A 14,775-nucleotide genomic window follows, 5' to 3' on the forward strand; every position below is an offset into this window, starting at 1 on the left:
AGGAAATACACGCACATGTTCCTACTTCAGGTTATGGGCCAGGCTCTTCTGAGGGCCTGTCCCTCACCAAAGCAAGTGTCATAACTTTTTTGCATAGGAAATCTCAACAAAGGTCTTCATGCCTCGAAACCAAGAATGCTGACTTCAAATCACTACCAAGCAAGTACTCTGTGCCTCCTGAACCTAGGGAGCTTTAGGGCTGAGGAAAGAGCTAGGAGATGAGAAAAAATGTTCTTCATTCTTCATAATAAGAGACTGATCTTAAGTGTTTGAGAAAAGACACAATCAGAGAGGGCCCTGAAGGAATAAGCATTTCTGCAGAGTCCTTGGTGCAGAAAGGAACAAGAAAGTGGGGAAATGAAGACTAGGCAAAGGAGAATCTGAGTACAGGAGACAAGTGGGAAAGCAAATAGAAAATGAGAATTTGCACTATGAGGTAGCTGAGCTGAAAGGCAGAATTCCTCCATAAATGTGAGCAACTGGACTGACAGCTCTCAGTTGGTTCTCACAGATTTCTGCTACCCTTCTCATTAGAAACAAGAAACCACATAATGTTTTCTGGTCGTGGTAGTGGTGATTTTTTTTTTAATTATATTTTGTTTTAGTTCTGTCTACTAAAGCCAGGACCTTGTGTTTATGAAGTAAGTATACTGACAAAGAGCTAAATCTCCAACCTTGCCTCTCCATGGACTATGTAGGACACAAACCTGTTCTTCAGACTATTCTTCATGTGCTCCTAATAGTGAAATTCTTTCTCATTATGAAAAAGTTTAATTGTCAGAGCCAGCATCCAGGGGTTCTGCCATTAGATAGTATCTTCTATCATGACAGGGCGTTGCACCCATGAAATCTCAACAATGTAGCTGCCTAAACAAGACCTACAAATTGAACAATATGCCAGTGTGGATGATGGAAATCTCACAAGAGCCCTCCCTTTGATAAAGAGATAAAAGCAAATAATGGCTGCTTACAGAGGAGGAATCAATCACACACACACACACACACACACACATACACACACACACACCACACACACACATACTACACACACACACACACACACACACCACACCACACACACCATACACACACACACACACATACCACACCACACACACACACACACACACTAAATGGGCTTAGATATGTGTATTTATATGTATGGTGGCCATGAAGTTGAAGGAGATTAGGGAAACACAGGTAAGTTAGGAGGGAGTGAGAGTAGAGTAGTAATGATGTAAATATAATATTTGTGTATGAAATTCTAAAATGGAATAAAATAAATGTTTGTAAAACAATTATGTTGGAGAAATTTGTAAAATAAAAATGTGCAGTAAAATTTAAATGTAATACATAAATCTACTGTATGGAAATAACCTCAGTTTATCTTTAATCCCTCCTGCCCCCTTACCCAATCCTGTATGAGTGTTTTCTCTAGAACACTAAGGCAAAACTGTAATAGGTTTATATCTCCCTTTCCACTTAGCAGTGAAGTGAGCACAACCCATAGTGCTGTATCTTTTTTAAAGCTAGGATTGTTAATATGGCATATTACTTATACCTGTATGTCCTATGTGCTCTACAAGAGGGTGCAGGAGTTGTGAGTTTAATTCATCAATAGAGTACTTTCCTTGCAAGCACAAGGTTCAGTGTTCAGTATCAAAACCAAGTTTTAAAGTTTTCTTTTGAAAATAATGAGGCATCTTCATTCAGAGATATGTATTGACAGCTATTCAATTTTCTAGCATGTAAACATCCCACTTTCATTTAACCCTGTGTTTAGATAAGTCATTTCTGCTTATAGTTTAAGCTAGTTAATGTTTCCTTATGGATTCTGTAAGTCCTAAGAGTTCTGATGTGAATTTTTAATCTTCAAAAATGGGAGCATAGCAGGTGGTAGTTTCCAACTGTACTAATTCTAAATTTTTGTTTTTGTTGTTGTTTTTTCTTCTATGATAGACTCTGCTTGCCTATCTTCCTCTTCAATTTTCTTTTTTTTAATATTTTTATTTTCTATGTTCTTTGTTTACATTCCAAATGATTTCCCTTTTCCCAGATCCCCCCTCCCCATATGTCCCATAAACCTTCTTCTCTCCATCCATTCTCCAATCACCTCCCTCCTTTTTCTCTGTCCTTATATTCCCCTCCAATGCTAGATCAATCCTTTCCAGGATCAGAACCTTCTCCATACTTCTTCATGGGAGTCATTTGTTATACGATTTGTGCCTTGGGTATTCAGGGCTTCTGGGCTAATTAATATACACTTATCAGAGATTGCATTCCATGTGTATTCTTTTGTGACTGGGTTACCTCACTTAGGATGATATTTTCCAGATCAACCCATTTGCCTAAAAATTTTGTGAATTCATTGTTTCTAATTGCTGAGTAGTATTCCATTGTGTAAATATACCACATTTTCTGTATCCATTCCTCCTTTGAGAGGCATCTGGGTTCTTTCCAGCTTCTGGCTATTATAAATAAGGCTGCTATGAACATAATGGAGAATGTGTCTTTATTGCATGCCAGGGAATCCTTTGGGTATATGCCCAGGAGAGGTATAGCAGGGTCCTCCGGAAGTGTCAGGTTCAGTTTTCTGAGGAACCGTTTTTGTTGTTGTTAAAACAAGCCTTTCAAGGGAATTATTTTCTATAAAAGTTTGTGAAGTGATAGTTTTAATCTCTCCCCCAGTTTAGGGCATTTAAAATCCTTCTGGTTTCTCATTGTTATAAATATTACTTTGATAAAGATCTTTAACCATAAAACTCAAGTCACAGTTCCCATTTTTTTCTGAAAGTAGATTCTAGGATGTGAGTTAAAGAGTCTGAGTGTATGGCTTTTTAAAGGGATACTATGAACAAGGGGCCACTCCTCCAAACGGAGGAGTGGCCCCTTGTTCTGGAAAGACTCAGTGAAGCAGTATAGGGCAAAACCAGAACAGGGAAGTGGGAAGGGTTGGGTGGGAAAGCAGGAGGAGGGAAGGGGGGTGATGGGACTTTCGGGGAGTGGGGGTCTAGAAAAGGGGAAATCATTTGAAATGTAAATAAAAAATATATCGAATAAAAAAAAGGAAAAAAAAGATCACTCAGTCCATGAAGTGGCCTGGATACTTTAAAAAAAAAAAATACTATGGGAGAGGAGGAAAGGGAACAGGAAGAGGAGAAGGCATAAGAAGTTTAAGAGAGGGAAGGATATTATCAGAGTTCATTCTATACATATATGGGACCATCATACTGAAATTCCTCACTTATACAAATAATTAATATATTACATGGCCTTTTAAAAAATAAAATGTTTCTCTTCCACCTGCCCTTTACCATCCCTCTAGATGTGTTTACATTATTTCTTGTACATTCCTTCTATATTGTCCTTGGATCCCTTTACTTAGAAAGTCCTTGGCAAATTTTCACATCTGTGAAAATCAATGGTAAAGAACTACTACAAAGTGAAAGGTCAGTTCCAAGCAGGAATCCATGCTCCTAACCAATGACACTCAGACTGTGGAACAGTCAAATGCAATAAGGTTTTACAAGGCAGAAAAATTCCTTGTAGCTGCACTTAACCTCTGGTAATGTCTAACAGGTAACAATGCTGATAGTTCTTAAACTGAGAGGATGGTAGCAAGCAGTAGTTAAGAAGAAGTGTGGATTTACAGTACTACATATATAGGGCTGCTAATATCATTGTCATCAATCAGCTGATGTTTGGAGGCCTAGTGGAGCTTTTTTTTTTTTTAGAAGTTTGAAGTATATTTCACTTAGGATCTGAGCTTATATGTGCCAAGCTTGCACCACAAGTGGGGAACCTATAAACATGGCTACCACTGTCCACTAAAGAAATGGAGGAACTGCAGAGAAGGGGAAGTCACCAAGACAGAGACAGCATTTTGGCACTAAAACCTAGCATTGCATTTTCAAACTCTTCTCCCACAAGAAAATTTCATTCCATCTAGATTTCCATTGTGGAAGTCATCATTGTCTTCCCCTCACACACAGTGTGCAGAATTCAGCCTGGTTCTAACCTGTCATCTCCTGTCACTGCCTGTGAACAGCAGGCCCTCCAACTTGGTCTTCTCTGAAAATATTCTGCAGACATCAACTCTTAACTGTGGTATCTCTTCATCTCTTTGAAATGAACTTTCAAAGCCTTATTTGTGGTGTGGACAGATCATCCCTAACTTCTGAATTCCCAACCCAGACTCAAAAGCTCAACGATTCAGCTATATCTAAATCCCGAGAACAGGTATATTGACAGGAGAGATGAGCCCAGAGCATGGAGCATAGACAGTGTCAAGCTGGGCCCCACTTTCCTTCAAGCTTTCTTTCCTCCCACCTCCTCATCACTCCGGGAGCTGCTGAGAGTTAACAAGTGCTAAAGACCCTCATATCTATTTAGAGGGAAGGCCAATTTACTGTGATTAAATGCAAGGTAGTGTTCAATTAGTGGAGGATAAACACAACCTATCAACCCACTATGATAATTTTTAAATCAAAAGTTAGAGCACACATAGGCTGCTCTGATCATCATTTACTAATTTAAATGATGACAAACCCCTTTAAAATCTCACTATTCTCTCTGAGTGTGTATGAAGGACGCCCCTAATGTTAATTAGAGTTGCTTCATTAACAACTTAACCAAAGACTACAGTTTATGAACTTATTTGGGAGCCTATGAGAGTTGATAGAAGCAAATTACTGCCAGTGTCTTTCCCATCAATTAATGATGGGTGTGATGTATAAATCATTAGTAAGGGCCATATGGTGACAGTCAGTGAAAGAAAGAAGGGCTTGGAATGACAAAGGGGAACAGGGCAGATGGCTATGAATAATGTGTCTAGGCACATGGACCCTCATATATGTGCCTCTTGTGGCTACAAACACACTCTTATATACAAACTTGGGGAGTTCTGTTTGGCAGACAGCTGTTGCTTACACCTCTGGGCTCTTCCTGACAGCATCAAATCACTTCCAGCACAGTGTGCCGAGTTGGCTGACAGTCTGCTTGGGACTGACAGTGAATTTTAAGGCCTGCATTATAGTGGACAGAGGACTCTCAGTCCCTGCCAACTTCTACCCTCTTGGTAGATGACTTCTTGAAAGATGTGTGCCCAGTGTTACAGGGTTCCAAGCTAATTGATGTCTGGGGTGCATCAAAAGCAGTGATCACCAGAGTCAAAGAGGTCTTTAATGAAAACTTTACTCGTTTCTTGCTCTCATTCCCAGACATTTAATTAGTATAACTTTAGATCTGAGCATTGGGACTTTACAAAGCATCCTCCATGTAAGTGATTGGAACCTGAGGCAAAGGGTGAGGGTCACTGATCTCTAAGCCAAGTCTCCAGTCTTAAGGTGGATGAAAGGGAGTAAGCCCTAAGTCATCATGGACACAGCCTCTTATCAGCAGGACTTTTAGTCATTGAGTGTTGGGGTAGGCCAAGCAGGGTTTCAGCACTGGCAGTATGAGTTTGGATCCCACTCCTACTTTATGCCAATTTCTGCGTTGTGAAATATAGGTAATGTACTTTGTCTGAAATTGTGTGAGAATTAAATAAAATAAATAGGTAAATGGTTGAACCTTGTGCTGGCTAGTTTTATGTCAACTTGACACAAACTATAGTTATCTAAAAGGAGAGAACCCCAGTTGAGAAAATACCTCCATGAAATCAGTCTGTAGGGAATTTTCTTAATTAGTGATAGAAGGGAAAGGATCCAGTCCCTGTGGGTAGTGTTATCTCTGGGTCAGAGATCCTGGGTTCTATAAGAAAACAGGCTGAGAAAGCTATGGGAAACAAGTTAGTAAGCAGTACCCCACCTCTCTATGGTTTTTGTATCAGCTCTTGCCTCCAAGTTCTTGTCCTGTTTGAGTTCCTGCCCTGACTTCCTACAGTGATGGAATATGATGTGAAAGTGTAAGCCAAATAAACTATTTCCTCTCCCACTTGATTTTAGTCATAATGTTTTGGCACAGAAATAGAATCACGACTAAGACAAGTCCAGAATACAGTAAGCAGAATGGTTTGTGTGACAATCAAATTTTTTTATTTGTAATAACCAATAAAATAAGAGACAGAGACAGAAGCAGGGGTTGGGTGAGGAGTACCACTGTGAAGTACAGAGTAAAAGTGGCTAAAGAAATTATATTTTGTGCTAGCACTTATCCTGTTCTGGCTGGAATGATGATATTCTAAAGAGATACCTGTGCCTTTCCCCTTTGACTATATATACTATGATCCCAGAAATAAGAATTTCTTCTAGGAAATTTATGCTGAGAGAAGGAAAAGGCTGAAGCCTGGTACTATCCTATAAGGGAACTTATCTTCCAAAATGAGATTTTACAATTTGTCAGATAACTTTAAATGATAGATTCAAGCTAGACAATGATGATGGACAAAACTACCTTGACCAATATACTTTAGTTGTGGGTACCTCTTGCCCTCTATTTGATCTTTGTTGTGGATTTGATTTAATGTTTGTATTATGTTAATTGGGTTCCCCAAAAGTTACATGTGAATCCTGCATTTAAGATGCTGCAGGCCCCTGCATCCAGTTGGTTCTAATCAGTAAATAAAGTTTTAGACTGGGCAGGGAAACAGTGGTGGGACTTTAGATTTCCTGGGCAAGGGAACTGAGGGAAGAAGGATTGAATACCACCATGCCAGGGAAGCAGAAGGATCAGGCTTGAGAGCTTCAGAAGAGAGAGCATAAAATCAGGTAAGAGCCAGGAAAGAGCGGCCCCAAGACCCCCTCCTCCTACCCCTGTTTAAGTCTAAGGTAGCAAAGATGGAATATAGATTTTCATAAGTAATAACTCAGGAGTATTGGAGGGGAAGCACTAGCAATGTGGAAGTTTGGGAGTAGCCCAGCCATTGAGCTGATTAAGGCATATTAAATATAAAGCTGCAAGTATGTGCCCTGCATTGGAGAATCTAGAATATCGGGGTGGGTACAACCCCCCCACTAATGTTCACGATGCTATGCCTGGGAGATTAAAGCAGATTAGTTGACTACAGCAACAGATCTTAAACCCTATTTCAGGGCCCAGAAGACAATGTCATTGGACCTCTTAGTCTTTCTTTTCAATATAGCCATATTGAATAAATCTCCTGTTTGTGCTTTTCACTTTTTGTCTCAGTTAGAATTTCCATCTGTGAAGAAACACCATGACAAAGGCAACTCTTAGAAAGAACAACATTTAATTGGGGCTGACTTGCAGGTTCTGAAGTTCAGTCCATTATCAAGGCAGGAGCATGGATGGTAGCGTCCAAGCAGATATGGTGGTGATCAAGTTCTACATCTTGATCCAAAGGCAGACAGGAGAAGACTGGAAGCCACATAGCTAGATGAAGAGTCTCAAAGCTCACCCCCACAGTGACACACTTCCTCCAACAAGCCATACCTACTTCAACACGGCCACACCTCCTAATAGTGTTACTCTCTGGGCCAATATATTCAAACCACCACACTTATTTCATTTTATTCAATTGGTTAAATGGGGGTAAATGGTAAAGCCTAGCTTATTAGACCTCCATGGCAGAAGCTCTGACTCTAATAACTACAATAAGATGCCTTCTATAAACCCAGCATGCTGCTGGTAACCAAAGTGCTTCACTTTGCACCTGCTGTCAGCTAGGCTACTCTACATCCTTTACAAGCTCATCCTAGGCTGCTGGCTAGTAGATATATCACATTCATAGGGATGTTCCAAGAAGCATAGCCCTTGTTCACCAAAAAATCCACCTATTCATGAAACATCCCTTTAATCCTGAGAGGATACCTGCCAACTTGCCAGGTGGACCACATGATCTGAAGAAAGGAAATATGGCCAGAAAAGATCTGCTTATAAGTTTTAGGTCTGACTTCCAAGCTGGCCAGGAACAGGTACATTTCTGAGAAGTTCATTCAAATCCTAGTTTCTATTGAATAAAGTACATATAGACACGTGTAAGGCAAGTAAATCTCCCTCACCAAGTGTAAGGTATGGATGGTGTGAGGTGATAAGAATAATAGTACATGCCATTCGGTAGATGGCAAGAACTTGTGAAACAGTTTGCTGTCTAGCACTATCCAGCAGAGGAAGGTAATCAGTCCTATAGGGAGCTTATAGTAGGACTTCCAAGATTATACAGAGTCCACAAAGTACTCTGCCTTATTTCCCAACAAAGAACAGGTCGAGTGAACCCTTGATATTGTCCTCTTCCTGCTTCTTGGCACATCCACACACCAGTGGTCCCTGTGCTTCAGCCAACCAACAGGGTCTCATGATGCTAGAACAGCATCAAATTTTCCACAGCTATGGGCCAGCATCTCCAGCAGAGCCACCTCTTCTTTCTCAGATCCTCTTTACACAATAACACCTCCTCACTAACAGATCACTGGACTTTGCTCTGCTCCATTATCTAAACAGCTGTGTGATGTCCCCTGGAACAGGAGGAGCTCCGAACAAAAGGTCAGAGCTGATTCAAAGTTGGGTTTTGTAGTAGCAATTGCTTTTAAAGATGCAGTTCTCCCAACACTAAGCCCATGAAGATAAAAAAGTTATATAAATGTACAAATGACTTTATGACTTTGATTATACTACTTCTGAGAAATATCCATATGAACTGTTGAGGAAGACTAAAGATATTGTGATGAACTCTTTGAAAATGTATTTTTTTTAAAAAAAAGGATGTCATGAGATACGAACATAGCCAAACCCCTAATAAAAGTCATGTCATCCTTTTGCCATGGAAGCTGCTGAGGCATGAAAAGGGCTATGGGCCTGGAGATCTCTGTTCCTTTCAAGTCTGGCTTATTAATATGCATTAGAGTCTTTTGGAAGATGAGTGTGGCCAAAGGTTATCAACAGAAACTTAATTTAATGAGCCCAGAACAGGGGACAAGGAGCTCTGCAAAGCCAGCATGGACAGGGAACTGGGGCAAAAATGTTTCATTCTCTAAAAAGAAGAAACAAAGATAAACTTATTAAAGCAGAAGGTACTACATTGTCGATTTAATCCTAAGAGCAGCACTCTCCAGGTCCCTCTCACTCTCACTGTAGAAACTAAAACATCATTCTATCCACAGTAGGACCTGTATAACAAAGGCCTTTGTGCCAGAGGAGAGCTAGAGGGAAAGCTAACAAGTCAGCATCCTTACTGAGACATAGCAGCTCATCTGCACTGGAGTCCAGCAGATAAAAGAAGATCTGGGCCATAGCTTCCATGATGGTGTATAGATGCAAATTATCCCACAAAACCAGAGGACACAGAGAGTTGCTTAAAGATTGTTAATGCTGCCCAATCTTGAGAGTAAATTGTTTCCACCTAACATCACTGTTGAAATTAGTAAAAAGGGATCATAGCCAGACAAGGAAAAGTGGGAGGCAGCAATGAGATCTGGCACAAGGCATCAGAGTAGCAGAGCCTCATCTTGGGTGTTGGCTGCCTCACTCTGAGGACAATGTGTTACCAGAATTATCACCAAATGAGGCTGGTACTGGAATCAGCATAGAGATATCCCTTAATTTACATATTGGTGAATAGGACTTTCTGTGTTTAGATTTAGTATTAGTATTAGTATTACGAGTATATGTTCATATATGTTCAAGAAAAACATGTGAAGTATAGGTATGTCCATATTCTGAAGTGTTTGTAGGTACTAATTCTTGAAGTCAGAAGGAAAATTCCAGCTGGAAAACTGACTGGATTACACTAGCACATTTATCCCTGAAAGAAGCCCTCCTCCAACTGGAGTTACCATGGATGTGTATTGTATCAGAGAACTCCAGAACAAAAGCTTATTCAATATCTCCCCTCAAGTTGTAGAGTATGAAATTGTCCAACCACACCCAAGCTTAATTGTAATATACACCAAGCCCTTTATCTCAATACACTCTTGAGAGATAGAAAGTGTGATAGTTTGTATATACTTGGCCCAGGCAGAAGCACACTATTAGAAGGTGTGGCCCTGTTGGAGTAGGTGTGTCACTGTGACTGTGCCTGGAAGCCAGTATCCTGCTAGCAGCCTTCAGATGAAGACATAGAACGCTCAGCTCAGCCTGCACCATGCCTGCCTGGATGCCGTCATCCTCTTATCTTGATGATACTGGACTGAATCTCCGAACCTTTAAGGCAGTTCCAACTAAATATTGTCTTTATAAGAGTTGCCTTGGTCATGGTGTCTGTTCATAGCAGTAAAATGCAAACTAAAACAGAAAGCAAACCCATCCTTTTCCCAGTTCACTGATTTATAGAGCAGCATACAGCTGCATGGCTTTGTGGTAAACTTCCATCACATTAAACTGCAGCTCCACAACAATAGAATTAATACCTAGAAAGTACTGAAATATTTTTTGCATCTTGTCTTATTGGCTATAACTGAACACAAGTTTTATTATCAAGGATCTATCTGGCAAGATTTATCCCAAGAACATTTAAGTATCACAAATTTGAATTTTGAAATGTACTTATATTTGTTTGTGGCAGGTATACTAGTTACTATTCTCATTGCTATGACAAAATACAAAAGAAGAAACTTAGGGGAGAAAAGGCTTATTTGAGCTCCCAGTTGGAGGAGATACATTCCATCAAGACAGGGAAGGTATGTGAGCAGAAACAATAGGCTGCTGCTGGTTATACTGCAGCCACATGAAGTAGAAAGGAGATCAGACGTAGCCATAAAACCTCAAGGCTCAGCCTTACTGTAGTAGCAAGACTCTACCTTCTCAAAGTTTCACACCTTCCCCAAACAGCACCATCAGCTGGAGAAGCCAAGTGTTCAAATACAGGAGATTGTGGGAGACATTGGACATTCAAACAAGGGGAGCAGGTTGATAAAAACTGTCCTAAAGGGTTAACTGTAAGACTGAGCAAACCCTGTGAACCCCTTCTCTAGTGGTATCTCACAAATGACCCAAGGGCTTCAAGGGTACTGTGTGCCTGACACCAGAAATTGTCATTAAAAACTGTCTTTGAATCTTAAATCAAGAAGTGATTGCCTTCATGGGCATCTTAAAAGTAACAGTAATATGTGCTGCTATAAGGATCCTCATGGAAGAGAAATATGAGGATGTGTTAGTGAACATGATGAGCAGTATTTCAGAAGCTCAGAAAATACACAGCCAGTAATTCCCATAAATATTTAATAATAAGCCAGAAATACAAAGACAAAGAGATACATATTTTTAATACTATATTAAAAATGTATCATAAACATTTGTTGACTAAAATGATATTTCAAGGTATAAAATCTACCAAAGACAGAATTCTATTTCTGGGGACAAACTCTGTCATTTCCAAAGGGAAATGACATAGAAGGCTAACCCTCTGGGCCACTCCTGACAGAGATGGAAGAAAATGACAGCCATTTGGTTGCTGAGATACCAAAGGGGACTCTGGTATGACTAACAAGAGGGCCTGTCCTAAAATGTGCCAGGTCTGCGCTGCCTTTCCAGAACACAAGAAAAATAAAATCTGGGAGACACTCATCTCCTTGATTAAGATTGTGTTGTCCTCCCACTTCCCCTCAAAAAGGGAAAAAGAAATTGAGTGTTCAAAGCAAGAATGGCCACACATGGCTGGCTCAGTGCTTTACATGGGGAAAAAATGAACTGCCACAAGAAAACATTAGAGGAGATCCATGTGCGAGCCTAATAAACATCTTCATGAAAAGTTAACACAGCTGCCTCATTTGTCTGCAGCGCCAGGCAGGCAGTCCTGCCAGAGTGCTTCCAACTTCCTTCCAAATCAGAGACAATTTGCTGACTTTCAAAATAAAAGAAAGAAGAAAAAGGGGGGCTGTCTGGTCAATGATTTATTCATGGAACCATGAAAACTCTTCCCCTCTAAAATGATATTTTTCCTGGGTTCTAACCCTTCAATCTTCCTTCAGCCTGGGAATATATGTTTCTCTCCTCCATGTATTTTTCAGTGGTTTCCATTATTGCATGACACATGGCTCACCTCAATCTGCTGTGTGCAATCTCAGTGGGGTTGCCCTGACTCAGGGCATTTTCCTGTTCTGAAACTCAAAATTGATGCTCTGTCTCTCTTGAAGAGGTGTGACTAGTTGCTCCCAACCAACAAAACCTTCCCCCAACCCAGGAGTAGCACAACCAGAGAACTGGTGGTTGCAACTGTATATGGAGCAGTCTATGTCCAGTTTGTAAACAAAGGATTTTTTAAAATCTTGCAGCAAGCCAGGTTGATGGGGCAAGAGGCTGAAGAGTGGCATTTCTAGGCAGAGACAAAAATCTTAATCCATGCCCTTAAAGGGTTCCACGTTGCCTCGGGCTTTAAAATTATTATTCATCAGCCCATGAAGGGTTAAAGAATAGGAAAATACAAGAGATTTGGAGCTAGGGTGCCTAGAAAAAGGCAGATTCAAATGGCTAAGAGCTTTCTTGGAGCCTGGTGTAGATGCTTTCATAGGCCTTGGCTAGTGTGCATTGGGAGAACAGAACACTATAATCTTACACTGGAGATAAGCCTGGATTCTGATTAAGAGATGTAGCCATTCCCTTGTTCCACTGGTGAACTGATTGTCTAAAGAAGAATTCCTTTAGGTAAATGCACACTACTTCTTATTCTTTGGCCATAACCATAATTTACCACATGCAAAACCTTCTGGAAGAGCTTTTCTGAATCCTAAACACATGTGTGTTTGCACTTGTTGCAAGTGCTGTAACTGTGTCACAGAAGTTCCTCATGTGAGGTAAATGGGTTTGAACACAGGGCCTAGGCTCTGCGTCCTGAACATCAGAACACAGGACCCAAGTCTAGCACATAATTGAGAAGTAGTAGCAAATTCTGCCTGTTCAGACTAGTTTCATTCTGGTGATACCTTCCTGCCCCTCCACTACCACCACCATCACCACTACCAAGGCAGTTGAAGTACTTCCTGGCCTTGGATACCATTTTTTTTCTCATCTGGACCTCCAGATCTTCCAGAACTTGGATATCATTGTTTCCTATAGTAACTACTGAGATTTCCTAGCATATCATCCTATGAATTTTCTTGAAGAAAAGTTGCTTTTCTATTCTTTAGCATATCTGGGAATCATCAGAGACCAGAAAGCTAATGGAAGAATGTGACCCTAATGGAGTAGGAGGACACAACAAATTCTACCATTAGTGTTTCTAATTGAAAGTTGCTTGTTCATCATTAAGCAGCACATAGCACCGAAAGGGACTGACCCTACAAGTAAGGCTTCTCTCATGTAATACAGCAGGTAGATATAGGTGGCCAGCCTATATAATAAATCTATTTTCCATTCATGCAGCATGGCCCAACTAAAACCAATTTTTTTCTTCCTTAGAAAAAGATTTTCTAAGTCAAGAAGTCAGGGAATGAATAGAATCATCCAACACAGACTCCATTAGTAACATCTCAATGCTTTCTAAGCATAGCCTTCCCAGAGATGCCAGATCCAGCATTTCTGAGATGTACCCACAAAGACCATGATATTAATCAAATTCATGGAGGCCAATGCATTCTAACAGGCTTTACCCCATTATGGGGGTTGGGGAGGCTAGCTTCTGTGCAATGTGACATCATCAATCTAAGTAGGCAAGTGGAATAGATTTCCTGATTACCAGAGTAAGCAATGCATCAAGCAGGAGCAAGCCTGGACATTGCTAATCATTTAAATTTAAGAAGACTGAGCTCAGTGACATTATCAGACCCACATTAGAGAATGACTTCTCCCTGCTATCAGGAATGTATTGGTGTCCCCCACAGGATTTATTACTCTGGAAGCACCAGGATGGGCTGAGGCAGCAGCTCTTTGCAACACTAGCTCCCATTTGTCATCCTCAGCCCTATGCTGGATGGCCTCAGGGTAGGTGCCCCTGATCTCTTTCTCTGCTGGGCATTTCAATGGTCAAGTCCATGGCCAGAGGGTATTATCATCAATCCCTAACTATTTTTCCCTCTGATACTTGTTTTTGGAAAATACACTATTTATTGTAGTTTCTATTACAACAACCATCTGAACCAAAGATGATTTTTGCTCATGAGATACATGCATGATAGCTTTTTCCAGTTCTAAGAACTAAACCTAGACTCTTGAATACACTAAGTGCTCTATTACCAAGCTGCACCTCTAATCTCAGATGACTGCATAATATCTACCCTCAGACAGTCTTTAAAGTTGGAACCTGTTAAATAAATAAGGTTTTAAAAATCCTTGAGTAGTTCTGCATCATCCACAACTAATAATCAATCACTTAAAGGACACCCTCTGAAGAAAGTTAAATCATACAGTCCAGGATTGCCCACTAACAAACTCTCTGAACAAGAAATTTTAAACTGACCTTAAGACTGAATGTAAAGGTTTGTGTGAGGAGCAAAATTTCTAGTGTCACCAGCAGCCTTATTCCTCATACTCAGAGGCTGCTAATATGTAGATTAAGAACCAGCAGGTCCCATGTGCCACCTAGGATTCTGCATCTCCTAGGAACTACAAAGAGATGGCAGTGCTACAAGTTCATGAACCAGTAAGAAAATTTATAAAGCTCCTTTTCAACTTTGATCTCACCTGGGAAGATTTTAAAAAATCTGAATTCCAAACTACCCCTATGCAAACAAATTAGAAGCTCCAGATGTGGGAAACTAAACATCAGTGATTTCCTGTTGGTTTTATTGTGATCTGCATGCATAAAAAGCCATTGTGGCCAAAGCCAGAAATAATTTAGTATGTTGGGTGAGTATAGAAATGACCTTTAATCCAATTACACAGGTACTCCTGGGAAGTTGATTCTACTTCCCAGATCTCAGTATGGATCGGAGGTATCCAGATGTT

This window comes from Apodemus sylvaticus, chromosome 12, assembly GCF_947179515.1.
Source record: "Apodemus sylvaticus chromosome 12, mApoSyl1.1, whole genome shotgun sequence".
Lineage (NCBI taxonomy): Eukaryota > Metazoa > Chordata > Mammalia > Rodentia > Muridae > Apodemus > Apodemus sylvaticus.